This window comes from Numida meleagris, chromosome 2 (genome assembly GCF_002078875.1).
Source record: "Numida meleagris isolate 19003 breed g44 Domestic line chromosome 2, NumMel1.0, whole genome shotgun sequence".
Lineage (NCBI taxonomy): Eukaryota > Metazoa > Chordata > Aves > Galliformes > Numididae > Numida > Numida meleagris.
Window position 1 is genome coordinate 95,372,169 of NC_034410.1, and position 26,112 is coordinate 95,398,280.

Consider the following 26,112-nt stretch of genomic DNA (forward strand, 5'->3'; position numbering starts at 1 on the left):
CCCCACTGAGAATAAGAATTATTGAAAAATATCTCAGAACAGTTTGGGTTGGAAGGGACCTCAAAGCCCACCCTGTCCCACTCCCCTGCCATGGGCAGGGCTGCCACCCACCAGCTCAGCTGCCCAGGGCACCGTCCAACCTGGCCTTGAGCGCCTCCAGGGATGGGGCACGCATAACTTATTTGGACAAGAAACGTAAAAGAGTATCACTTAACTGACAGCAGTGTTTGCAAAAGATATTAAAAAGGTTCATTTTTATTTCTGATAATCACTGTGAGATTTACTGAATATAAAGGTTTCATTTGTAATCAATTAATGTAAATTATTACCTTCTATACTCCCTGCTGACTAGATTAATTTTATATTATTAGTGATTAAAAAGAAAAAGCTGGCTATCAATTATCACAAGGTTCTCTTTAAAGATGTATGGCAGATACTTAACAAGGTATTAGCACACTGTACACCAGCAGTTGCTTACCCATTCATTAAGAAGTCATTAACGTGTTACTTGTTCTTGACTACAAATACAAAATGGAACTTTATTTTCTCATTTCCTGCCAATTCCTGCCCCCCAGCTTGTGCTACTAGAAAAAAATTACTGAATATGCTTTCTGTGGGTAACTGAAGAAGATAACTGGAAGAGTTAACACTGAGATTGCCTTGGAACTTTTCTCTATCAAAGGAAAGAAAGATGCACTGCATTTCCCTAACAGCTCCAAATTATAATGCTTAGGGAAGAGGGAAGATAATCTAGCAGGTGTACACAGGATCCTTGCTGAATTACCAAAACACTGGAATGACAAGAGGAAGCTGATGAAATGCAGAGGAAAAAAAAAAACATGCAGGTAAAGAATCAAGTAGCTTAACATAATAATATGGGAAAGTATTTAAGAATTTGGATCATTCCATTACTGTGAGAGTAACATTTTCCTGGAGTATGTGTAGGCTGATCAAACATCCCACGTTTGGTAGGAGTGTTCTACCTTCTGTACACCCACACATTCTGGCTTGGATGGGCTCTTCTGACAGCCAGGTGAACAACTATGACCATAATTTCACCAGTTATACCCACACCACCTCAGATTTTGTTTACAGTTTACTTCCGTAAATTCAAACCATTTTCAGCATCTCAGATCTGAATGTAATCAGGTCTATACTTCTGGAAGGCAAGTTATTTTTTTTTTCTTAAATTATATTTATTCATCCCTTACACAGCATTCCTCAAGTCCCAGCAAAAGAAAACAAGCAACATGATTTTTTGGAACCAAACACCTAAGTTTATCATGCTTCACAATGCAAGACTAAAAAATATTTAAGAAAAAAAAATCCTTGTTATACACAGTCACACACTAGACAGCGCCATGCCAGTAAGGTACTTCATTTATGTTTTACTAAAGCGCACCAAGCGTGGAAGTGTGTCAAGAACAGCATTTGGCAGATGAAACTAGACCAGTACCATGGGAATCAACTTGCAGAGCAAGAGAACAAACATAGCCACACTATAAGAAGGGAAATACCTACATTTCCTTACCTATGCAAAGGGCTGTTTTGTAGGAATTTATGTGCTGCACAGTTTGCAAGGCAGCTATATCAGCTGGTACCTTCTTGGTGAGCATTTAAGAATAAATTTGGTTTCAGCAGGAGAGGAACACAGTACTGACTGCAAACGAATGCCTCAAAAAGCAGCAGAAAAAGCAGTGTAAACTGAGGATAGCAAAGCCCTCTTCATCAAACAGAAAGATCCAATTCGTCAGTCTCCAGCAGATACTGGGAATGGAAAGAATAAAAGCAAACGAAGCTGGCTGACCCTGGAGAACTGCTTCCATAACTTACATCAGAAACAACCAGAGGGCAGAGAAACAACTGGTAAGGGGGTGCCTGAAAGGTGAACTCTCACCTATCCTTTAGAAGTTCAGCAACCAAAACACCAGGCAAACAGAAGGAAGGATGTTACTTACACATACTTATAAAAGTGAGCTTGAAATGTTCTTTCTTTTTAAGCATTTAGAGAAGAATTCATCCTGATGAAATAGAGCTTCTAAACCAAACGTGTGGTGCAAAGAAACAACTCGCTGGGAAGAATCAAAAGAGGAAGCAAAAGGAGGAAGAGCATTTCCTCCTCACAAAGCTTCCCTGAAGCCCGCGGCCTCCACACTGTGGTGACGAGGTAAACACTATCCTCATAAAATTGGAAATGTCTCTTCCTCAAGACAGAAAGAATGCACAGCAAAAATCACGGAGAGCTCAGAGATACCAGCAAGTTTAAATAAAACAGTTTGCACGTCCAAGATGGCCACAGACTGTACAAACAAGATAACCTCTTGTCCGGTACTTACTATGAATACAAATGTCCAGCAAGACACTGAAAATAGTTGACAAGTCTGATAGATTGTGTTGGTAATAAAAGTCATTTGAAGATTTTTTTTGGCTCTATTAACATGTTTAAGTTGCACATATACATGTTTTATGAGAAGTGTTTAAGCATAACCACATCCCAAATAAAACTACAAGAGCTTAGTAATAGGTAAGCTACTGTAAGTTACGCTTCAGTTGCAGGTATTTTTTATTTAATCTTACTGACAGAAATGATACACTACAAAAAATATTTCATGAATGACATTAAATATTAAAATTATAAAAGGAAGAAAGGCTGAAGGTTTCAAACAGGACACTGAATGGAAAGATGAACATTAAAGCAAACATACAGCAGAAAAAAATAAATGTAAGATAACAGGTATGAGGGTTTCATTCAAAAAGTCCAGTTTATTGTGAAAATAACTATTACCTTTGCTTGGTAAATGGTTCTACATAACTACCAGCAATTGCTCACTAGAAGTGAAAGAAAGAGAGAGGTTGTAAATGTGAAAGAAACTCGCAGAACAGGTAACACATTTGGGGGAATACCGTAGCAGGTGAGACTTGCTATCAGATAGCCACACCAACTCAAGAAGTTATAAGGTGACTAACATTTCAATGTTTGCTTTTCTTTCCCCCTCTCTAAATTAAGACACTTTATCAGCCCTATGGATTTCAGCAATTAAACTGTGCATTTTGAGATTACTGAAAACAAGAGAACTTCTGCAAGGACAATCCAGCCCCATACCAGAAGAGCACAAGAGCTAACTTCAACAGATGTGACCTTTAGAAGCAGTATTATTCACCCTCTGCTTGTGGGCACTTCGACACATTAGCACTTTGCGAGCTCTCCAGGCAGCATTTTATCAGCGGGGCCCATCCAGGCATGATGTGCACTTTCACAGCGCATTAGCGTATCTGGAGGAGGAATGCTCCAGACTGCAATGGCCTTTCCTTGTAGGACAGGCTTTAAGTGTGAAACAACTTTGTGACATTCTCCCTGGCATCCTGAATCTCCTCTACACACCCAAAAATTCATCAGTGTGTAAAACTGAACCTCATAAAGGAGAAACCTATTTCCAGAGTGGCTTAGCTACTAGCAATTCAGTCTTTGACCTGCTTAGAGCTTTACATTCCAGAGCTCATCATCTTGACTTTTTCCTTCTTGTGCTGAGCATTAAGAAAATATTTGTATTGGTTTACCTTTGACAGTGGAGGCCAAACACTGAAGTTTAAAGAGATCAAACATGTATTTGGGCAATGTTAACAGAAACAGAGCCTCTCATCTTACATCTGTACCAGCCAGAAATAACTCCAATAAAGTCAGCCAGCACAAGTATACAAAGGGAGGGAATGCAGTCCAAAGAGTAAGATAACCTCTACCATACAGATGCTACCCAGCAAAAAAAAAGCTGATGAAACGATTCGAGGTCACACAAAGACGTCAGAGCAGCCTGGAGCAGATTTTTCTTCCCTAATCACTGACCTGCTTTGCCCTCGGTATTTTCCTGGTGCTCACCCAGTCCTGGTTGCCTGTGCGGGGGATTTCTCCGTGAGAGTTCAAGGCCATCTCCCAGGCAAGGCAGGAGGCCTCAGATCGCACACACAGCCTACAGCTACCTCAAACCACTCTGCATTGGTAGTTTGGCGTATCAAACTAGCCAGAGGTAGCTCATTATTATTAAAAACATTTGAATCTGCTTTAAAACGTAACTTTCAAATGTGAGTAATCAAAAACTGCTTCTCCTGTTTCCTGTTTTTATTAAACGTATCAATCGAGCAGCAATTTGGGCTACTCACCACCCCTAATTTCTTGTGCCTGGCACTGGTGCAAATGCCCACCCGGCTTCACCACTTTCTGAAACACACCGAAGCAGGGTTTCCTTCTGAGCCTTCAGAGACTGCTTTCATCCTCCCTGGCACGTTTTCACCAGCATAACGACACTACACAGCTCACTGCTTTGAAAATGCAGGGGAAGAGGGATTCTTTACGTTGAGCATCGGGCTAACAAATTTGGTCTGGCAATTACCAGTGGGATCCGCTCTTCCAGATTTGGATGCAGCTTTTAAAAGGATATGCATTAGTGGGAACCCAAGAGCTTTGTTGCACTTCACAAAGGCCTTGCAGTAAGAATTTACCTATGTAAATATTTTTATAACAAAACCTCCTACTGCCCAACTTTTCTTAAATGCTGCTTTTATCACTGTATCACAGTATAATACATTTTAATCAATTCTGCAGTCATAAAGAGTCATGCTTAAATTCTAAAATTCTGGCTAGTGTCACATAAAGGAACAAACTTCAGCTTATATACATCAACTTCAAAATAAATATTTTAAGTTAACGTTCCATTGTCTTTGTTCTGCACCTGCCTTCAGGATTTAGCACGAAGTGATGAAGAACTTTATCTCACATATAAGACACGGCACTAACACTGATCTATTCCCTCCCCAAAACATCAACAGAAGGAGCCATGGATCATTGATCCAAAAAATTAAATGCTGAAACGTACATCCAACAATGTTACCCTCCACTAGCAGATATCCTGTGGGAAAAAAAAAATAAAACAAATATAACTCATGTCTGGCCAAAAGAAAACATTCAGAGAAGAAAAAGGTGAAATTCAGTCCCACTCCTCAGGACGAAATGTATCTTATTACAAGCTTCAAATCTTCAGCAGTGTCTGCTTGAGCACAGCCAGAACATGTGGAGAAAATTTATGGCATTTTATCATGGTTGGCTTGGGGGAAGGAAGAGGTTTCTCTGTGAGGTCAGGCTCAGGAAATTATTTGCTTTTTTCTTCAGTTCTTCAGCATGCTTTCTCTTTTACTGCTAACATTGCAGTAATTTTGCCTACAGAAAGCTGACTAGCTGAAACAGTACCAAATTAGGGCTAGCTAGCACTGTAAGTTCAGCAGTAGGTACACCATTTTTTTAAGGTTTGAAAAAGCAAAGTCTAATTCCAGTTCGTACTTGAGCAGGAGGACTTGCATCTCATGAGCTTCAAGTTCCATACATGCAACAAACTGATGCAGTCCAAAATAAAACAGGCAATATTTGAAATTGTACTGGGTTTCCTTCCTACTACTTTTCAACTTTCCAAACAACATATATTTATAAATGGAAGGGGGGGGGAGAAGACTTATCAAATAATATACCTCTTACTAGACACTCAACTACATTCATCGTTTTATCAAAGAGAAAGAGACCTCATTGTAAAAACGAATGACATTTTCTTGAAGCTGTGTCTGTAACGTTTACAACTGAGCAGTTACTCATCCAGAAGCAAAAATTAGAGTTAAGGGTGGCTGGACACTAAGTACAGGACATCACCAAACTCACAAGAAAACAGGATTGGTAAACATTTTAGAAAAATACTATGAAACACAAAACACTTAGATTTCACATAGCTGAAGTGAAAGTGGGAAGATCAAATGCGGTACTGTCCGGTTCTCCTTTTTTAAGCCCTGTAAAAATCTGAAAGAATCCCTGCGTATTGGATTGGAAAAAGATGCAAACAACTCTGTCCTTGTTTGAGGAGGACTGAGAATAATTGCTGTCAAAAAGTTGATTGCCTCAATGGCTTGAACACAAAAGTGCAAGTGTCTTGCACTCTCTGAAATAGGAAAAAGCTGAAAGACATGATATGACATGTCAGACAGTTAAAGAGATCAGCAGAAAACAATAGTTATAAATACTTGTAACTAGAGTATCTTCACTAAAAAATAGGTAGGCTTGGTGCCTTCTAACTGTAACAGCATGTGCTGATGAAAATATTTGTAATATATTAAATCAAGGCTTTCTTTCTAGTAGCACACTGAAGAACACCAGGGAACAACAACCAAGGAATGATGAAAGAATGGCAGAGGAAAACAGACATGGTTTGATCTATGTGTGGTCCTGTGAGGAGCCAGGAGTTGGACTCAATGATCCTCGTGGGTCCCTTCCAACTTGGGATATTCGGTGGTGGTAAGTATACTTAGTATTATCTGAACAGTGATGATAAATAATGAATTAAAATTTTGCGAGGCAATACTGCAAGGTATACAAACCTATTGTTCTACTACCTATCCTAGAATACCTTTTCATCAGTAGATGAATAAATACAGGGCACAATACAGTGGAAGAGGAAACAGAACATTCAAGACTTGAAATGAAAAAAAAAAAAAAAACCTGATCATCCACTCTGTCTTCCCAATTAGCATTTTAGCTATTTAACGCACTTAAATTCATGCAGGCGACAAGCAATTTTCATTGCCTGCCAACCAGGATCACCAGAACTATAAATCCCTTTTTATTAGAATTCCCTTTTAAATATAAATTCCTTGTGATATATTTCCCTTAGTATGTAGTAACATAGCAGCGTGCTTCTACATAGTCTTTGATCAGCAAGTTGGACATGAATTCTTTAAATTAGAGTCTCTTTTTAGAAGGAAAAAAAAGGCTTCGAAAGATGCAGTGTTTTCCAGAGAATTCAAACAGATACAATCTTTAGACTTTCTGATTAACAAGACCAAACTTCAGCTGTATTAAATGAAATCCAAACCTAATATTTTACATTCCACTGAGAGGGTGGCAATGAAGAAGGCTGACTAGAAACAAAGCACAGCTTCTGTATGTATGGAAGCCACCCCAGCAACCACTGCCAATCAGCCACACACACCTGCAAAATTCATCAGACTGATCTCACACCACCACAGCTCTTCAGAGGACAAGATGTTTGGCAGCAGTCTATCAAATCTCGTACAAATATTTTAATTTATCAAAAGAAAGAAAAAAATGTTTTGCAATTAGTAAATAGTTCAGTATGAAATATTAATGCACCATCAAAGGCCAGATTATTCACAGATCCTTTCAGTTAGCGCTTTGAAATGTGAAGTTCAATTTGCACGAGATGTGCTTATTTTAAGAAAAGAGACTGAAAATTTGAATGGAGCTAAATAAATGCAGCTTTCTCCAAAGTCCTGTATTTTCAGTGTTTATTTCTCTAGAACGTCAATTTCATTTCATCTTCAAAAATTATAATTAGCAATTTTAGAATAAACATGTCATGCTTAAACACAAACTTCTCATCTCACAAGGCTATTACTCACAGTCACTTTTCCATAAATAGTGTTAATATAAAACACCGCCAGTGCATAGTGAAGGCTGTTTTAACCTGGAACACCTCAGTAGAGAATGCAAGCTCAGTCAGCCCCTAAAAGCTTCCCAGCAGCTGTAGTTGAATAAAGGAAGAGAGTCATGCCCTGATGACCAAGGTTTGATTGAAGAGAACGGTAAAATACATGCTTAGGTGCTTTACTGAGTTTGGTGTTAAGAAAAAAAAAATTGTAAATTGTTTGGAAAAGAAAACAAGTTGGAAGCACAGATAAGAACTAGAAAGCTGGTGGTAGAATAAGTTGTTGTAACACAAAAGCAGAAGAGAACGCAAGGTCATTCAAATTTATCTACCTGTATCTTAAAAGAGCCTCCTCAGAGCCACGAAGCCTCTAGCAAGTGATAATTTGTTGAGTGTGTGCTCTAGCACTGCAATTCATATTTAATTATCACAGCTCCACACTTATTCCTTTGTTAAGCCATAATGCTCATAGAATCATATACACGCAGAATCCATCTCAGAAAGTTTACTGCATATTCAAGGCATAAAAACCACCTCTCTCCAGTAACAGATGCACAGCAAAATATCCCATGTAGTCATTGCCATGTAACCGAAACAACATTTTTAAATATTACTTTCATATAATTTGCAATTCATACATCACGTGAAATCAATCAGAAGTTTAATTTGCATCTAGACTCTAAGCCTGCCATAATAATTTACTATCACTGAAAATGTAATCAATACTGAAGGTAATAAAGAAGGGGTAAAGAATAATACTATCATATAAGTACAGCAACCGCTACATTAAATCCTTTGGGATTCATTATATCCTAGTATACTAGGCATTTATGGTTTACCTAACCAAGAACTTTAGACAACAGTCTAACTGAATGCTCCAGTAATAAATCAAGACCCGTCAGTGCGTACGCATTTAAAAACATTTCCCACTTCACCGATCTATGCCTTAGACATTTATTAGGCCTTGAAGGGTAAGGTTTTGTGGCTCTTCCAATGGAAGCAATTCACTTTTTTTTTGTGGTAACAGGCACTGCTGTTAGTATTTCCCGCTCCAAAGAAGTGCACTGTTTGTTATTGAGGACAACATGATCTGCATGTGTAAGACAAAGAAGATATACGTTATTCCTATGAACGCATTCAGCTCATGAGTTGCCCGAAATTAATACAGTTGTTGACAGTGATGAAAAGTTCCAAGTTCAGAATGAACTCAGATGACTTCTTACAACTTTGCAGAACATAAAATTCTTCCAAATAACAAAAATACGCCAACAAATGTGCACTGAACTGAATATAACACAAGAACACCTCTGTGAAGCCCACTTACAAGCTGAAATATATCTTCAGAAATTGAGGAAAAAACAGAAAGCTAAAATCAAGAACAAATAAGGGAAGTGCAGGATCTCGTAATAAAGGTAGGGAGAAATTCACTGCTTCTTAATGACCTTTCCATCACAAGGCCACATTAATTCTTCCTACTCTAGAAGAAACCTCATTTCAAAGACAGCTCTTATATCATTAAGCCACAGTCAATCAAGCTGTGTTTTGCTATGAAGAACATTGTGCTAAAACATAAAATTGCAATCAAAATACCAGGTTTTGTGAGTTTTCTTTAGTAAGGAGATCAACCTCATGAGGCCTTGACAAAGCCACATAATTAAGTAGGATAAAGCCTAAAGATGAAAACAAAATAACTAGTTTGTGAGACAAGAATAAATTAATAATCACACCCTAACTGTGGATCTACTTCTTGAAACAGCCGAAGGCTACAGGGTTTCCATTTTGTACTGAAGCCCAAAGCAGGAGGAGTTGCCAAGATCAGTATAAAAAGTTGTATGAGAGCATCAGAAAACTTGTCTCTAATACTTGTCTGTCGTAATTAAAAATGTTATGTTTTCAAAATACTTCCAATGCCAGAACAAAGTCATTGTTCATCTGCAAGCAGTGAGGATCTCGTTGGAGTGACTTAGGGACCCACCTGTATCTGGGAGACCTCATACCAGCCCTACAGAAGATGCCACCAGCCCTAACAAACAGGCTACAGGCCCTAAGGTTTACTCCTTACTGAAGTCTTTGCAAGATTTGCCTTCTAAAACTAAAAAATCCTGTATTAACTTAGATAAAAAGGTGGGCCACCTTGCTTAATTGAAGGAGTTAAGTGCTGCTTTTTCACATTTCAAATGCAATTATTCAACTACATGATGCTGAATCATAAGCAAACATACAAAACATATTCCTGCAGCTAACCCTTTCTAAGCAAAAAAGTGTGCAATTAAATTGAAGTGCATCCTAAAAATGCTGTTTTCTTAATACTGCAGGAAAGTAAAATAAAGTATATGCAAGGCCACTTGCATAATAAAAACAATACTAAAAAGCAGTAGCTTCTTCTAAAATGACCTGGGATTTCTTTTCTCCTGGTTGTATAAAGACCATACAAATACTTGCACATAATTCCAAATTAGTTATAAAATAAACTTATTAAACTTATAAAACTATGAAACCTTTTCCACCTGGATAGCCTCTGATTCTTTTATAAAGTTTTATAAAAATATAAAAAATACAGAAATAAAATTATTTATAAATATCTTCATAGAACTGAAAAAGCACTGATAGTCTACAAGCTGAAAAGTTTCCATAGCACTTTGAGCTACATGAAATTTCAGAAAGGTGCGCTGCCACCGGATGGGTGAAGGAAAATTGCTTTTTTCAATCCTCTTTGCCCAGCGCAGCTCCTGACTGCTGTCTCAAATAACCTGCAGTTCTTCGAAAGAACACAGGAAATACCTCTGTAATTCAGAGATTAAACATTATCTTCTCTCCAGCATTAAAACAGCCTATTTCAAGTAATTGTGTAATCGTTTTGTTAAGAGAGTACAAATTCTGCACAAGGAAAACCGTCATAAAAATGTTCACTCTAGAAATAAGAGTTCTTCAGACACAAGTCCACACACACATCACAGTGGCACGTGTGAGAGATGCTAGTGCTCAAGACTACAGTGCTTTCATCTCTGAAGAAGGTACAAATGTCTCATTTGCTTTCACTTAGAACACAGACATACACGACAGAGCACGCTCAGGACGCCTCCGGCTTCCTTTCAGCTGCAGAAGTGCAACTGAAAACTATGAAGAAGCATAGATACAAAGAGAATATGTGTACAGTGTGTACAACGCGTGCTCCTCAGAGAGCTCCAGACACCATCAGGTAATCTTTACTTTGCAGGGTCAGAGGAACAGTCCACATATTCATTTGGGTGAATACAACCTCACATACTTACCTACCTTCATATCATTCATTACTTGGCAGACAGTTCTATTATTCTTCACAGATTTGGCTGCTATAGAAACTGATCTACCAAGGGAAGCCGTGAAACTGCACAACACAGACCAGAAACAAGGAAGAAATTTTTTACAATAAGGGTGGTCAGGCACTGGCACAGCTTGCCCAGAGGAGGTGGTGGATGCCCCGTTCCTGGAGACACGCAAGGTCAGGCTGGAGGGGCTCTGAGCAACCTGATGTAGCTGTATGTGTCCCTGCTCATTGCAGGGGAGCTGGACTGGGTGACCTTTAAGGGTCCTTCCAACTCAAACAATCCTATGAACATATGTGGGAGATGGAGACATTTTCTCTGTGACATCTCCAAAGCCCCTGGGATTGAGGAAGAGCAAGCTCCAATCATGGTGAAAGAAGGAGGTTCAAAGAGAAACAAAAAAATAAGACGCAAGATGGCCATTTAGCAGGGCAGTAGGGTCTGTCTCATCCTGAGCACCTTTCCAAGAAACAGTGAGACAAAGGAAATGCACACGGCTGTCTGTTCAACCATGTTATCACAGACATTCAAGAATAATTTACAGAGGGGAGAACAACCGCTGGCATCTCCTGCTGGTGAAAGAAGCCAACAGTTGTTACAGATGCACTTTTTTAAACAAAGGTGAAGTACTTACGGTTTAAAGCATTATGAAACCTCAGTATTTTGCTCTTGCTGCTTTTCCTCTCCCCAGAAACTAACTGAAAAATGTGTGAACATAAATCAGTAATTCCATTTTCATATGTATTTACTGAGGTCCAAATACTCAAAGAGACTAGAATTTGCTGGGCCAAATGCAGGAAATGTTTTTTCATCCATGCATATTCCAACTGCTGCCTCCTCCATCAATGTTAATGCAAATGTTGATTTAATAAGCAGCAAATATACCAGAGGTGTAGATGATACTAGAAACTTACATATGCATTAAATTTTCAAGATGACTCCTCTTTAAGAGCAAAATTAATTTCTGTAAACCTTCAGTGAACACTAGACCTCATACCAAATTTAGGCGACAAGCTCTGTAATGCAGTTGAACAACATTTGTCTTCCATAATCACAATGTCCTGCGCTTTTAAGATTTACACTAATTAAACTAGAAAAGGTCACACAATTGGAAATCTTCACAATTTGGGCAAAACTCAACAACAGAATCTTTCCCATCTATCACCAGTTTTTTATACACAGTAACTGTCACTTTGACAGAGTCTATCTGTCAGCGTGCTCTTGATTACACACAAGAAGCTTCAGCCTTTATCCTCTACAAGAGTTCACGAGCCTTGTCTTGCCAAGCTCAGTGAGACAGAGCCACAAAAAGAGGAAGAGGAAGCAAAACCCAACAGCCCTCAGGGCTTTTTTTTTTTGTCATCTGCACAAGAAACAATTTCTCTGCAGCTCAAGAACTCCTTCAGATTTAACTTTAGGATTTCAGTATTGAAATTTTGAAAGAAAAAACATTTATGTTTTTACAGCTAGGAAGGTCAGGAGGCAGAAAAAAAACAATGATTCTAATTCCCAACCCTTGAAAATTAGCTGCAGTGTGACCTCAGACAAGAGAGTTTTCATGTCCCCTTCTTCACACAGGTTATCCAATAACATCGTTACTCCTCCAATTTTTGAAGCCTTAAGACTTGTTATAGAGGTCTACTCCCTCCTCATCCGGTATGATGCCTTGAAAAAAACAGAACCAGAAAGCATCTCCTTTGTGTTCAGATTCTGACACCAGCTAGCAAAAAGGCCTTTGTAATACCTCCTATTTACAGACAAATGAGGAAAGTTCAGGTAGGAGTTTAAAGAGATTTTAAGGCTTAACCCCATGTTATGAAGTCTTTCCTGTACCTGAATAATCCTCCAAGCATAACCTAGAAAACTCTTTCCTCTCTGAATATCCTCTCCTCCAACTTTCCTTATTATGTGGAAAACTTTTTCCCTAAAGCCTGTTCACTCTCGGGTATTTAACAGGTGATTTGAAAGAAATAAAAGGATGAGGAGAAAAAAGCTCCTACCCTTCACATCACAGTAGACTGCACAGGATGGGTATGAAAGCCAGCACTGCAGCACAATGCTATCAAATCTTGGGGCCCTTCAAAGGATACAGTATTGCCTTCCTATCACTGGAGGAGGTAAGAGCTAAAAAAAAAAATAAAATAAAAATCACACGACCTCACCAGCCTGAGAACAGTGGGTTTAAGAGTAAGCGTTCAATCAGCAAAGACACTAACAGAGCAGATGAAAATAAAATGCATTCAGAACCTTTCACAATCTATTTCTGGGTAAAGTTCTCAGTTTCATATGGTTTGCTGCCACTTTGAACTATACTTAATGCAGCTAGCTCTTTAAGTGAAACTCAAGGCACCAGATACAAAGAAAAACTACAGAAGGTACCAGAAAAAAAGTCCAACATATGAATCAAAGCATATGTGTTGCTGCCACTCAGCATCAGACCCAGGATGTGTTCCACATAGAAATAAACATTTAAAGGACTTCTGTTCCAGGACATAAGGGAGAACACCACAATCTAGCATCCCACGTAAGATACTGACCTCTCAACAGAAGCCGCATCAACGAGTGAAAGAATCAGCAGACATACCTCAGCATACACCAGAAACCCCAAATAAACTCATTTCCAAGACAGGCATAAAATAGCACATTCGTTTCTCTTGAGATAGGCAGGATATACTACTTTTTCCATTCTGCTTCTCATCTTTTTCATTAGGACACCACAGATTGCAAAGCCTAAAAGGAAGCACATGAGCCAAAGGAATTTTTAGTCTAAAGACAACTGTCACAAAATGAACTTCTTAACTGCAAGTTATAAGGAAGTTGGGCAAATTCAGTGTTTGACCATCTTCATAAAACACAGCATAAGCCTTCTTGTGGGAAAGCTTCTCCATAGTAACTAAAACAGCAATTCGAGCATTGAGTCCCTGTCAAAAATATCCTCAACACAAAAATAGAGTACAAAAGGCTCTCAAAAGCAGAGAATTCAATGACCCAAAAAGAGGACAAGAGGAGGCTCCAGTAAGCACACACAACTTCACTGCCATGGTTCTGTTTTTCTAGCAGGAAAATGAGAGACAGAAATAAAAAACATAAAACAGCTATTTAACACATGCCAAAGAGCATTATTATGGCAACCAGTAAATTGGTGATTGGGCTTCTCCAACAAGATCAACGTTTCCAGTGGTGCCTTCAAGAAATTGCCCTCTTATTTTAAGAGCTAGGTAAACAGCTGTTTGCACAGTTTCACGGAAACGATACAGCAGCTCAAAAATACACCATGAAAGGATTGTGCTTAGTGAGGAAATAAAACCACTGCTTACTTAAACCAAGGGACAAACAATCAAAAGGAAAAGATGAACGTGCACTATTATTTTATTATACACACAACAGCAACTGAGTAGCGTGATGCAACAGAATTTATTAGCAAACCTAGATTTAAAACTGTCAGTGATGTTGTACAAGGCAGGTGGGATTCCAAAGCTAGGAATAGGAAAGAACAATGTCATGATGGCTGCTAAATCCAGCTCGTGTACAACAAGCCGATACAGTAAAGAGCATAAAAAAGAAAACCGCATTTACATAACATGTTGTCTTCCTCATAAGGACTTAAGCAGCAAAAGGAAGATTTAAAGCATTCTCTGACAAAGTTCCTATCCAAGTAAAAGAAAACAAGAGAAGACCCCTAACACCTAGTGGGTGGCAACGCTGGTTGTGGCAGGGCGTTGATCTTTAAGGTCCCTTCCAACCCAAGCCATTCTACAGTTCTGTTAACATCTCCTAGCCCATTAAATTTTCACCTACTTTAACGTGGCTAGAATTTCACCTCAAAAAGATCCAAGGGGAAAGAAACTAAAGATCATTTAACCTTTATCTATAGCTAGCTTTATATTCTAATTTGTACATGGATGTCTGTAGAAAACATCCTCAGCTGCCCCTCAGCCTTACAACTAGAGATAAGAGCACTGTCCGTCCCTGAAGTTATCTCTAACTCCACTAAGCTTTAAAAGTTAATCTAAATTTTTTCATGTTGAGCTTACACGTTAGTCTTAATTTTTAAAGTATTTTAATTGCAGCCAGCTGTTTCATGAAAGGGGACAACAAAAAATATTGTTTGTCTCTTGGTAAAAAGGCAGACTTGGTAACGAAAACCTTTCCAAGACTGATGTTTCCAAGAAAAGGTCTGGGGTAGTTTCATATAAGGAAAATAAATTCTGTAATCCTCAAGATAATTTCTGAGTTTAGCTAACACATCTTTGAAAGCATACAGGCTGCTCATGTTCTTCAAAATGTAGCTGTAGTTCGGCAGTTGAGGTCTCAGAGGGGTCAGGCCTGACAGATCATCCTCCCTGCCCACACCAGGAGGAAGAACCAGTGAAGGAACCAGGCACCATCACAAAGAGCAAATCAGTCCAAGAAAGCAAGCAGAAACCCCATCCATGCCTTCTTCCTGTAGTCACCAGAACCAAACTTTCATTAGAACATATAGTATTGCAAATGTATACAGTAAGGTTCATAAAAGAAAGAGGAAAAAATAGGAGAGGAGGAGTGTTTCTGACTCTGGAGTTCAAAATTCTACTTAAACAATAACACAAGTTTTGGGAGGCAAGGCAGGAGTGCCTTAAACTTTATCAGAGTGCTACACTTCAGTACACACCTATCAAAAGTAATCACACTGTAACTTTCAGGTTAGATGTTAGGAAAAACTTCTTCTCTGAAAGAGTGGTCAGGAGCTGGAACAGGCTGCCCAGGGAAGCGGTGGAGTCACCATTCCTGGACGTGTTCAGATGTTGTACTGAGGGACTTGGGTTAGTGGGAAATATTGGTGATAGGTGGATGGTTAGACTGGATGATCTTGGAGGTCTTTCCCAATCTTGGTGATTCTATAATTCTACATGAGAAACACTGCATAGATGCCAATCAGCAAACCACTGCAAGAGCAGAAGGCACAGCAATGGCATGAGCACCACCTCATCACATAGGGGGCTCAACAGGGCCAGCACGGGGAGAGTAAGCTCACACAACTCCACCTTCCCTATGCCTCACCTGTATAGTAGATGCCTACAAAAATCAATCCCTTTAACAGAAAACACAAGCTATTATTACAGTAAATGATAGGAACAAACGGAATGTGGGCTAGAACAGTGCCATAAAGTGGTAGGAAAGCTGCATGGTTTCTTTTTGTTCAATATTTTGTGTACTGCAGCAACTTTCACTAAAATTCCCATTCAAACAACTTCCTAAATCAGCACGGCTAAGTATTAAGATTTCTCTTATGCCATTAAAGAAAAATATGCTGAATTGAAAGTGAAAAAAACCAGAACATTTGACGTTGAAAAGATAATACATAGAAGCACATATTGAATCATGGTGTACAATATACTGAAAGTACAAGGAATAATAAAGAAATCTCAATTAATGAAATTTACTGAAGGATAAGTTAGATGGTATTAAATTAGGTATCTCCTGAAAAACTAGGCACTTTCTTGCAGACTGTCTGGGGATACTATTAAGAGAAATTGTTTCAATTCATTGTGAAAATAAATATTTTTTAAAAATCAGTACTTTTCCCTTGTTCATTAGTTAACTACAGTCTTGAAACAACTGTCCAACCTTTAGACAAAAATACTACTAAAAGCTTTCCTACAATTCTTTTCTTATTTTTAAAGGAATTTTTCTACTAACTTCATGTAAAAAACTAACTTCAAGCATTATAAAAAATAGCCAAGAAATCAACAGGATGCAACACAAAGTCACACATAAAATAATTAAACTGTACACACAATTTTCAAAACATACATCCTCAAAAACCTTCTCATACCCAGTAGCTACAAAATAAGATCTTGAGGAATTTCTCTGATCTTCTTTGGCTGTATAAAATTTGAAATAATTATCCTAAACTTCAAAATAGCTCGAAAGACCTCAACTGCATGGTCATTGCTCCTTTGTGTTGTTGTTTTCCATTTCTAAACATATGCCTGATGCCTTGGTCTTGCTGGTAGAGCAGTCACCTCACGCACGCAGTCTCCCTTTGAAGCCTCCCAGCAGTGCCAAGAAAGGAGGATGCTGCAGCAGCAGGCTCCCTATTCTCGGGTTATGCAACAGATGACATCATTATCAACAAAACTGGATGACACCGGCTGAGAACAGACATGAAGAATCTGTGAGCGAGTTTTCCTTTACTTTTGGAACTAAGGACTGCTGTTTGGTCAGTTTGAAAGGAGGCAAAAATCACCCAGAGTGAGAGCCCTTCATGTCAGAGATTACTCCTCAGTGAAAAGTCTTATGACAAATATTACAGTCACAGATGTCATTCAGTCATGCTTCTTCCCTAGAAAAAAAGTGTTCCCATTCGTGGTGTAACTGGAAAGAAATATTTAACTCAGAATAATGCCAGTAAGTTTTTACGAAGTCTATTAACCTGCATGAGAACCAAGGTGGTTTCACTCCCCATAGACAAATGACCACATGCCAACGGGATGCAGAAGAGTAGTCCGGCTTCTCACTTCCCTGCAGAGAGAATCTGTGCATCTTACCCAGGACAGACTCATCTGCCCATCATCTGCGCACGTAGAGATCCTACACATCACATTTATCTCTTCTCTAGTTGCTCCACCAACTTCTACATCATAAGTGATGTAAAGTGGCTTTTTTCAAATGCTTCAGTATTACAGAAGATAAAGTACCTACTAATTGGTCAGGGAGTGAAGGCATGGATTTTGAGTCTTCACATGTGGCAAAAAAAAAAAGTATTAATTTCTGAAGGAAATACCTCGCACAGCTCCATCACTGTACAGCTGACAGATCTAGTTGTGTTGTCCTTACAGATAATTGGGAAGGATGTTTTGCACTGTATGAAATAAATCCCTTTAGTCAAGTCCTGACCACGAACATACAGTGAGAAGGAGCGATTATGTAATACAAACAATAAATACTTGAATCTGCTTGATTTGAAAGATTTCAGCCATCAGTGAATCAATGAATCACACAAAAATGAAGCCATCAATGAATGCACACAAAAACAAACTGAGGTTTTAAGAAGCTTAGCTAAAAGCTTCTATACTTTTGACAAAAGACATAGAAGTATTTAGATCTCGGCCACAAGAATAAAATCAAGATGAATCAGTAACAAAGAAATAGGTAAATGGTTACTCTCAGTAATAAGAGAAGCTTTTCTGACAGTGCTTTAATGGACTAATTCTAGGTTATTATAAAAGTGTAAACTTGAAAAGCAAAGCCCAACTTCAGTAGTGCTTTACAAGTTCCTCCAAAAAGAGCACTGAACAACATTGTGCATTTGGTGATATTACAAGATAAATGTAACATTAAAAGTAACGTTACCCAATAGAATAAGGATTATTAAGCATGCTAGAAGTCACATGACCATATAATGTGTTTACAAATACATATTATCATTAGACAAAAGCTTCATCTTTTCGGGTTTATCTGCAAGAGAAGTTTTCCAGATATGAATTTTTTTCTAATCTAATACATCTGGAAAAGTATTGAAAGGAGAAGGTAAGGAATTACGAGCATAACAAAGAGCTCTTGGACTCACTTGTTACCATCCTTGTCTGACACTGAAGAATCAGAGATCTGCACCTTACGGACTCCCTTATGCAATCATATGATATTTTACTGCATGATGAGTCTCCTCAGAAGCACAAACCTAAATAAAATCAGCTGCTTAGCTGGCCTCTCTTCGCTTTGTCTTTCTTAAAAAGTCAACAGTAATTAGAAACCACACAAAAGATTTCCCTCAAATCATGCCAGAAGAAAAATCACTGATGAGTCAAGTTAGTCTGTAAGTGGGACAAAACAGCGTGATTCATAAGTCATTGCTTCAGGTTTAATTCTTGAACGACAAAAAGCTCCATCAATAAAGTAAGATAGAAACCTAAACTCTCATTTTAAATACAATATGTAAAATACATCATAAATTAAGTATTTCTTTTTCATATCTGGATAGCGTTGTTCCATGTGTTCACTACAACGGTTGCAAACCACCAGCAGTCACCTTCAGCAGCTCCTGCAGGCAGGGAGCCCTGCAGAGGACAGTTAGATGTCACACCACATTCCTGGGCTGTCTTCAACACAGCTGCAAAGCAAACTCTCGTATCAACTGCAGGGGCAAAGCAATGAGACCACTGGCTGAAAGCACAACATAAGTCTCATTAAGGCACAGCTCAGTCACTGCCAGTACCTTAGAGAACACAGATTTCCAAAAAACAGTTGAGATTTAGTAACGTTGATGAATTTCTTTGTTTCTTTTCCCCAAATTTAACATCTGAATAAATTATTAAACACCGAAATAAATCTCAGTGCAACGATCCCATGGCAGAGCAACCAATGTGTGCAAGGAAGAGATCACCGCTGCTCCTCTCAGATGACAGCTCAGATACTCAGCACCATGTCAAAAATGACCTCTGCGTCTGAGCTTCTGCAGCAAATCATGTTTTCAAGCGCATTCCCCCTCCTCTGCCCTTCAAATTTATCACATTTCTTTCCTTCCAACCCACATCCAAAAGTAGGAGATCTGTGAAGCAATTCCAGTTTAAACCTGAAGGATATTTACCATAACATTGTTTTTTAAATTTATACTAGATTTAATACAGAAGTCAAAAAAATATAGATCCAGAGGGTTTTTTCATCAAGGAGCTAATAAAATAACAGAAGCATTTGAAACTCCTTCCAAATCATTATGACCTTGTTCAGTCATACGCTTCAAGTTGACCACTGAAAGAAATGTAAAGCAATGCTTGTCTTCCCACATCTCCCATCACAGAGCAAATGACAGCTCTGATGCTGGGAATGGACTGGCCAAGTATTTTGCCTCCTTAACTGCGATACAAAAATTTAAAGAATTTTAAAAAATAGCCACGCTGCTGTTAACACTTCACAATTTAATCATACATCGCACTTGTACTGCAGAAAACATGCAACAAGATTAAACTTCTACAGTGTAGCTGGATTTAAAATCTGTGCTGCGTTAAAGAAAGATTACCAAGCACTGCAGTGCATGACCTTGTGATCTTCCTTCTCATTTGGAGGCATTTCTTCTCTAACAGTTTAAAATCATCAGAACAGTAAGTACTAACATGGACACTACCGAATATACATGCTCTCACAAAGGATGATAAAAATTACTTAAATGTGTCTCTTTTGTTTTATGCACTCACTTACATTCCTCTCAGGAGCAATATATTACCCGTGTCACTGCTAGGAACAAGTAAGTGACATACCAAATATAGTCGTTTATTAATAAATACTGCATTCGTTCTGTGAAGTTAATCTTCACGTGCACCCATGAGGCAGGAAATTATTAGCCAGTATTTCCCACATGGAGGTAGAAGTCACGTTATAGACTGTCCCAGTCCTTGCACCAATTCAGGTGCCAAAGCTGTAGCAAACCATAAGAAATCCTGCCTCCTTTGTTCATTCAGTCATTGCATTTTGCCCATCTGATAAGAAGGAAGCTCTCAGGATGACGCTGCCTTGTCATAACGGGAATGTAAAAATCAGCACTTATTAAAAGCCATTAGAAGCTTGAAAATAATCTTACCATTAAAAGGGGAAATAAGAAAACACAATTTATCAACTGGTTTCCTTTTAATCTTCCAAGGACACAAGGGTGACAACCATTCCACAGGTCTTTGTCTGGAATAAACATCTTCCAAACTGAACTTGAGAATGTTTTCTCTAAGTTTCTTGTCCTCTCTTTACCTGGCTCCAAGTTCTTAGATACTCCCCCTCTGACCAAATGTGAACTGAATGCTAAGAGGGGATATTAACACCACTCCCAAACAAAGTAAGACGAGCACTGAGAGTTCAAGAGAGAGAGAGAAGTTTTGCTGCACAAACAAATCTCTTGCAGTACTCACAAACTGCAGATGCATTACTAAGGTGGAATTCAATCCATATATCAAAATGCTTATTTCTATCTCATCCGAATGAGCACAGTAAGCACCTTCAAGCTGACTAAGATACTGACTCAAAGAGCTCCCTTTAAAACTACTAGAAATTGTAGGGATAAATCACTTAACAACCTTTCATAGAATAATAGAATAGTTTGAGTTGGAAGGGACCCTTAAAGGTCACCTAGTCCAACTCTCCTCCAATGAACAGGGACACCTACAGCTACATCAGGTTGCTCAGAGCCCTGTCCAGCCTGATCTGGGATGTCTCGAAAGATGGGGCATTCACCACCTCTCTGGGCAACTTTTCACATCTCAATCCATGAATTAAGAAAAAAATTAGGCCGCACATCTTGCGGGTTGTCAAGGGCTCTGGGTTCTTACCAGACCAGAAAACATCTCCCTTCAGCATGCACAGCAAAGCATTTCTGCTACCACCCAAAGTCAAGAGTTGGAGAAATAGCAAAGTTAGCAAATAATGAATTTTTAAAGAACATTTAGGAGTTCTGCACGTAGATTTGAGGGACTTCAGTCTGAGTAGGCTTCTTCGATCTTGATGGGCCAGCCTTTTGCTTGTGCTGGAAACACAATGAGGAAATGCTCTGAGGACACATCATTAGCAGCCCACTGCAGGAATGTCTTAAGGAATGTTCCAAAAAATCTTCTGTCCGAATAGTTCTTTCCTTTTCACATGTTTCTTATGATTAAACGAAATGAATGGGATAAATTCTGGTGAGGACAGACAAAGAAGCTCGTCTGTTTCACTGCACCCAAGAACACCCTTTTGTTCACTACTCAGCTCACTGAAGATCAACCAGCTGCACTTCTACCGTTGCTGGATTTTTCCTAAGAGGAGCACTCGTCTCCATTTTCTCTCTGAAACAACTGGAAGGCAACTTGCATCACTGCGAGGGGTACATACATGTCTGTATAGCACAGTCACACAAAACACTGCCCATTTCCACCTTTAAGACAAGTTGAGCAGACAGTCCAGTCTTCACAGTCTGAACAGAGCGATCAAAGCATATTCTTCCATAAGAGCTGAGCCAATATAAATGTTGTCAAAAGCAAAGGGGATGGAATGGGGTGGAACAGCAGCAGAAACAGATAAGCAAATTTCAGTCCAAAATATACTTGCAACAAAAGATCGATTTCATTGTCTTCCATGTATGCAAAAAAAGCAACAAGTAGCATCTGCCTCAAAAAACGCTTTGTGCAAACCTGGAAGCAAGGTTAAACAGAACATTCGTGATGAACCCTTCTTGAAATGCTTCAAATGACTTCTCAGTCCTCACCTTTCTTTGTGGGGTTTCAACGAGCTCCACAGGAATGTTCTTGCGCACAGGGGTCCACGAGATGAATATTCAGTTGCTGACTCATTATTTTACTTGTGTCCAAGAATCATTCCAAACCCAAATGTGAGAGAGTAGTGTTTAATATAGCAATACATAGCTTCAAAATGAATCAAACGCATAATCAATTTTATGCAGTGAAATTCTGCACTTAACTGAATTTCAAAGGCTTCTGAAGCTCAGCTCCAGCCCTTCAGCTGATCATCTAGATTTCTTTTTGCCACTCTAGTAATCAGTAGTGATGGACAGGTAACCTCAGAATCAGCATCAGAGAGCTCAAGAGCTAAGCACTTCTTACAGAAGTACATATTTGAGAATGAGAAAAACATCTTGTCAACAATAACACAAATGAGCAAACTAACACAGTAAGTTCACGCTTTTCTGTTCTAAACGTAACATTTTTTTTATACAGGGATATGTTTACTCAAATGTCAGAAAGGGGAATGAAAGGGGAGGTACCTCCCACCTAGTGGCACCCAATTCAGTACGCACAACACAAGGGATTCAACAATTCACATTTCCTAAAACAGATGTTCAGGCATCTCACACTCCTTCCTCTTTCACAGCAGGCAAAGCCATTATTAGGTTCTAATAAAAAAAATTCTTTGAGTGTATGCAACATTATCAACGAGGGAATAAAGACTGTGTGTCACTGTCTTCTCAGTTCACCCTTTAAGCTTTCTTACACTTTTCAATAATGCTTCTTCCTACAGATACATATTTTCTCTTCTGTCTTTTAGCAATTTAAATAGAGCAGAATTTTATATGACTTTCTCCAAGAGCTAGCAAATACAATTTTTATACACATATATAAACATTTAGAAAATGTGGAGCGTCAGTATTCTTTATTGTACCTTCTCCTATGAATACTTCCTGAAATTTGGGCAACTCACTGTAAGAAAACAACCATCCTCTAACAACATGAACTTCCTCCTCAAGGGTCCCGGAGAACATGACAATCTATTGCTTCGTGGAACAGGCTGCAAACCATGAAATATGCACAAGCTAGATGAGAAGAGTTAAATAAAGCTGCTAAAATTCAGCAGCATTGCAGTCTATTCCAGACTATACTTACTATAACCTACACTGGGTGTCCTCTGCATAAGCACCAGTGTGACTTTGTGGACTGCTGAGACTCAGTCTGTTGCAACTGGCATAAGTTGCCACAGGCGAGTAATCACAAGAAACTGACCTTGGCAAAAGCACATTTTACACTTCACTGCTGTTCAACTGTGTTAAACTAAAGAGAGAGCAAGTGAGCACAAGGGGAAGAGGGAGGGAGAAGGAACAAAGGGGGATGGACAGAAAGTATAAAGTGATCGCAGCCATTTTCAGCTTTACCTGCAGGACTCCGAGGTGCATTGCTTCCAGTGCACAGCGCAACCTGGGGTTTCAGATGGATTTGGGGTTGGGGGGAAGAGAGAGGGATTAAGTCCTACATTAGGAATTAACACCTCCAAAAAGCTCTCAAGAAGGAAGGAAAAAGATGACAATTGCAACTTCACCCTTACCACTACCAGATTACTCACTGAATGTGGATTTTTAAGTTGTTCCCTCCCGGTATGGCTACACCACTTAAAAGTATATTTTAGAATCAGCTGCAACAAAAACTACAGGTATTTCTCAAGGCATGCAGCAAAATAGTTTAGTCTTGATTTTAAAATTTTAAAATGACCTTGACTGCAGTGGCTCTTTCAACAGCCACACAGCAGGCAGCAGGAGCTAGCACGGCAGAATTCCCCCAGCTGAACATGCAGTTGTGCCCTGTCCTAACCATCTTCTGAGTCCCCTTCAGTTTGGATTGGTTATCTCCCCATCCTATCTTTTTCTTAGTTTCTGCATTCCACTCTTTGCTATTGATTACCACATCTCCAAAGCAGCAGCCCTGGCAGAGCAAGGTGGCACGGGATTCCCTGGCTAGCAGTAACCCACATCCTGCCCAAACTTCTCAGCCAGTTGAACACAAAGATCAGCCAGTGGGTATTCTGCGTTTCCAGGATATTCAGAGGTTGAAGAAAAGCGCACAGAAGTTTTGAAGGAGTTAAAAAAAGCAAAAAAAAAAAAAACAAAACCAGTCTCCAATTACGAAATGTGCGAGGTACACAAGTCTAGACAAAATGAGACTGTACACACTTTATATCTCAGTTACTCTGCCACTCTTAACTCAGTGACTTAAGGATCAGAACCCTCAAAAAAAAATCCTACCGTACACAGGTTCTCTTCCAAATCCTGAAGGCTGCTTCTGTCCTGCACAGTTGTTCCATGCTTCATCTGTTCTCATAACTAACTCAAAAACCCCACTACAAAAGCCAGCCTTTCTCCCTTGCGCATATCCAAATCTTTTACACCTCTGTGAGAATCCAGTCCCCTATTCCAGCTCCACCTTTCTCCACTTCGGTTCTCCACATGTCATGTTACTACAGGACAAGGAATAGTGATGTCTGTTGGTTGGTTTGGCTTTTTTGACACAGTCGTATTACCTTAAACCACTCCCACCCAAGTGAGAGCCACCATGGTTTAATGACCTCTGCTGTCACTGGGCAGGGAGATGCAAGACTCAGCCCTGACAGCAGATGGCTCGTTCACACACACTGATGTTCAGCAATTCAACAGAGATATGATCACGTTTAGCCTATAAATTACAGAAACAGCAAATCCATGAAGCATAGCTTAAAATTCCAAGAGACTCAGGTACTTCCAAGTCTGAACTTCAGATCAGGGTCAAAAAGGTGTCAGGTGTGGATGTGCAGAATATTAATCATCTCACCAGACTGCTGCTCTCACAAATAAATGTTTGAAAGGCCCACAGGCACGCTTTGTGACAGCAAGCCAGGACTGTGCCAGAGGGGGCTGGATGGGTGACCAAACTGCTTGCTTCTTCTGTGCGGTATCTAAGAAAACTTTGCAGTGTCTAGGCCGGGAGCACACTGATATCTGCCCTATTTTGCTGACTGTGCATTTCGGCACAAAGTTTAATTATTCAACTTTGTATTGGCTGTGTCCTATAATAAATATGGAAGACGAAAAGTAAAATCAGAGACCGCCCTAGTTCAACAGCAATTACAGCCACTGTTTGGGTTCAGATATGACATGGTCACCATTTCTCACAATGGAGCACAACAAAACAAAGAAAAGAGTGACAAGAAAGTAAGTACCTGAAAGGTACTCAGGAAGACTGAATGTTCATGTTCATCAGACTCAAAGTAAGCATATCATCATATTATATAAAAGTACCCTCAGCTGAAAGCAGGAATTTGGTGTCTTTTATTTCTTTCATGCATATCCTAAACAGGTCATTGAACTATTCTCTTCTCTCCTTGCAGCTCTGCCACTGTACCACTTTACACTCAATGCCAACTGATTTAACAGTTCAGCAACTAGGGTCTCATTTTCAAGACTTTTTTTTTGGTAGGTAAAACTGCGTCTTCCACATCCCAGCAAACAATTACTAATATACTGGCTACTCTGAGCAAATTGCTTCATCTCTTTTCACCTGAGAGATTTCCTTGAGCTCCATGTATTTCCAGAAAAAATCCCAGGCCTCATAAATCAAAATCTTCCTATATCTAAAAATTAGTAGTAAGGTTTAGTTACAGCTATATATATGATTAACAACCTATGCATTAACATCAAAACATGCATATATATGACTGCAACAAAAATATGTATCAGCAAGATCACATTATGATAAGGCAGAAAAGTTATGAGATTAATTTGACTAAGGTATACTCCTACTGCAAGATTAGTTTGTCTGAATTGTATTTACCTTTCTAAAAGTGTTTCAGAAAGAAAAGTCTTGTCTAGTTTAAACTCACCCAATACAACATAGCAATATCCTTGATGTCCAGGGAGTCAGGAGATTCTTCCTCTTCCTTCTGGTTGTGAATACTGAGCGTGACCTACAGGAAAAAGAAAGTGAAAAACACAGTTGGTAGACAATCCTTCTTATTCTCAATGGGTCAGCATTTTCAAAATTGTTACAGAACACTGTGCTGACTTCAGGAGATCGATCACTACTGGTGTTCCTGAAAGATTTCCAATCAGATTGTGTTCTTTCTTAGGTATCTCTACA

At 39.1% G+C, this 26,112-nt stretch overlaps 1 protein-coding gene across 2 annotated transcripts in view; it reads right to left on the reverse strand.

Moving 5' to 3' along the window:
• Window positions 1-26,112, reverse strand: part of LDLRAD4 (low density lipoprotein receptor class A domain containing 4) — a 272,734-nt gene that overhangs the window by 206,952 nt on the left and 39,670 nt on the right. For both annotated transcript variants that reach the window (XM_021388867.1, XM_021388865.1), the window contains exon 2: window positions 25,856-25,939. The gene's annotated coding sequence lies outside the window, so the exon portion shown is untranslated. The remainder of the gene's footprint in view (window positions 1-25,855; window positions 25,940-26,112) is intronic.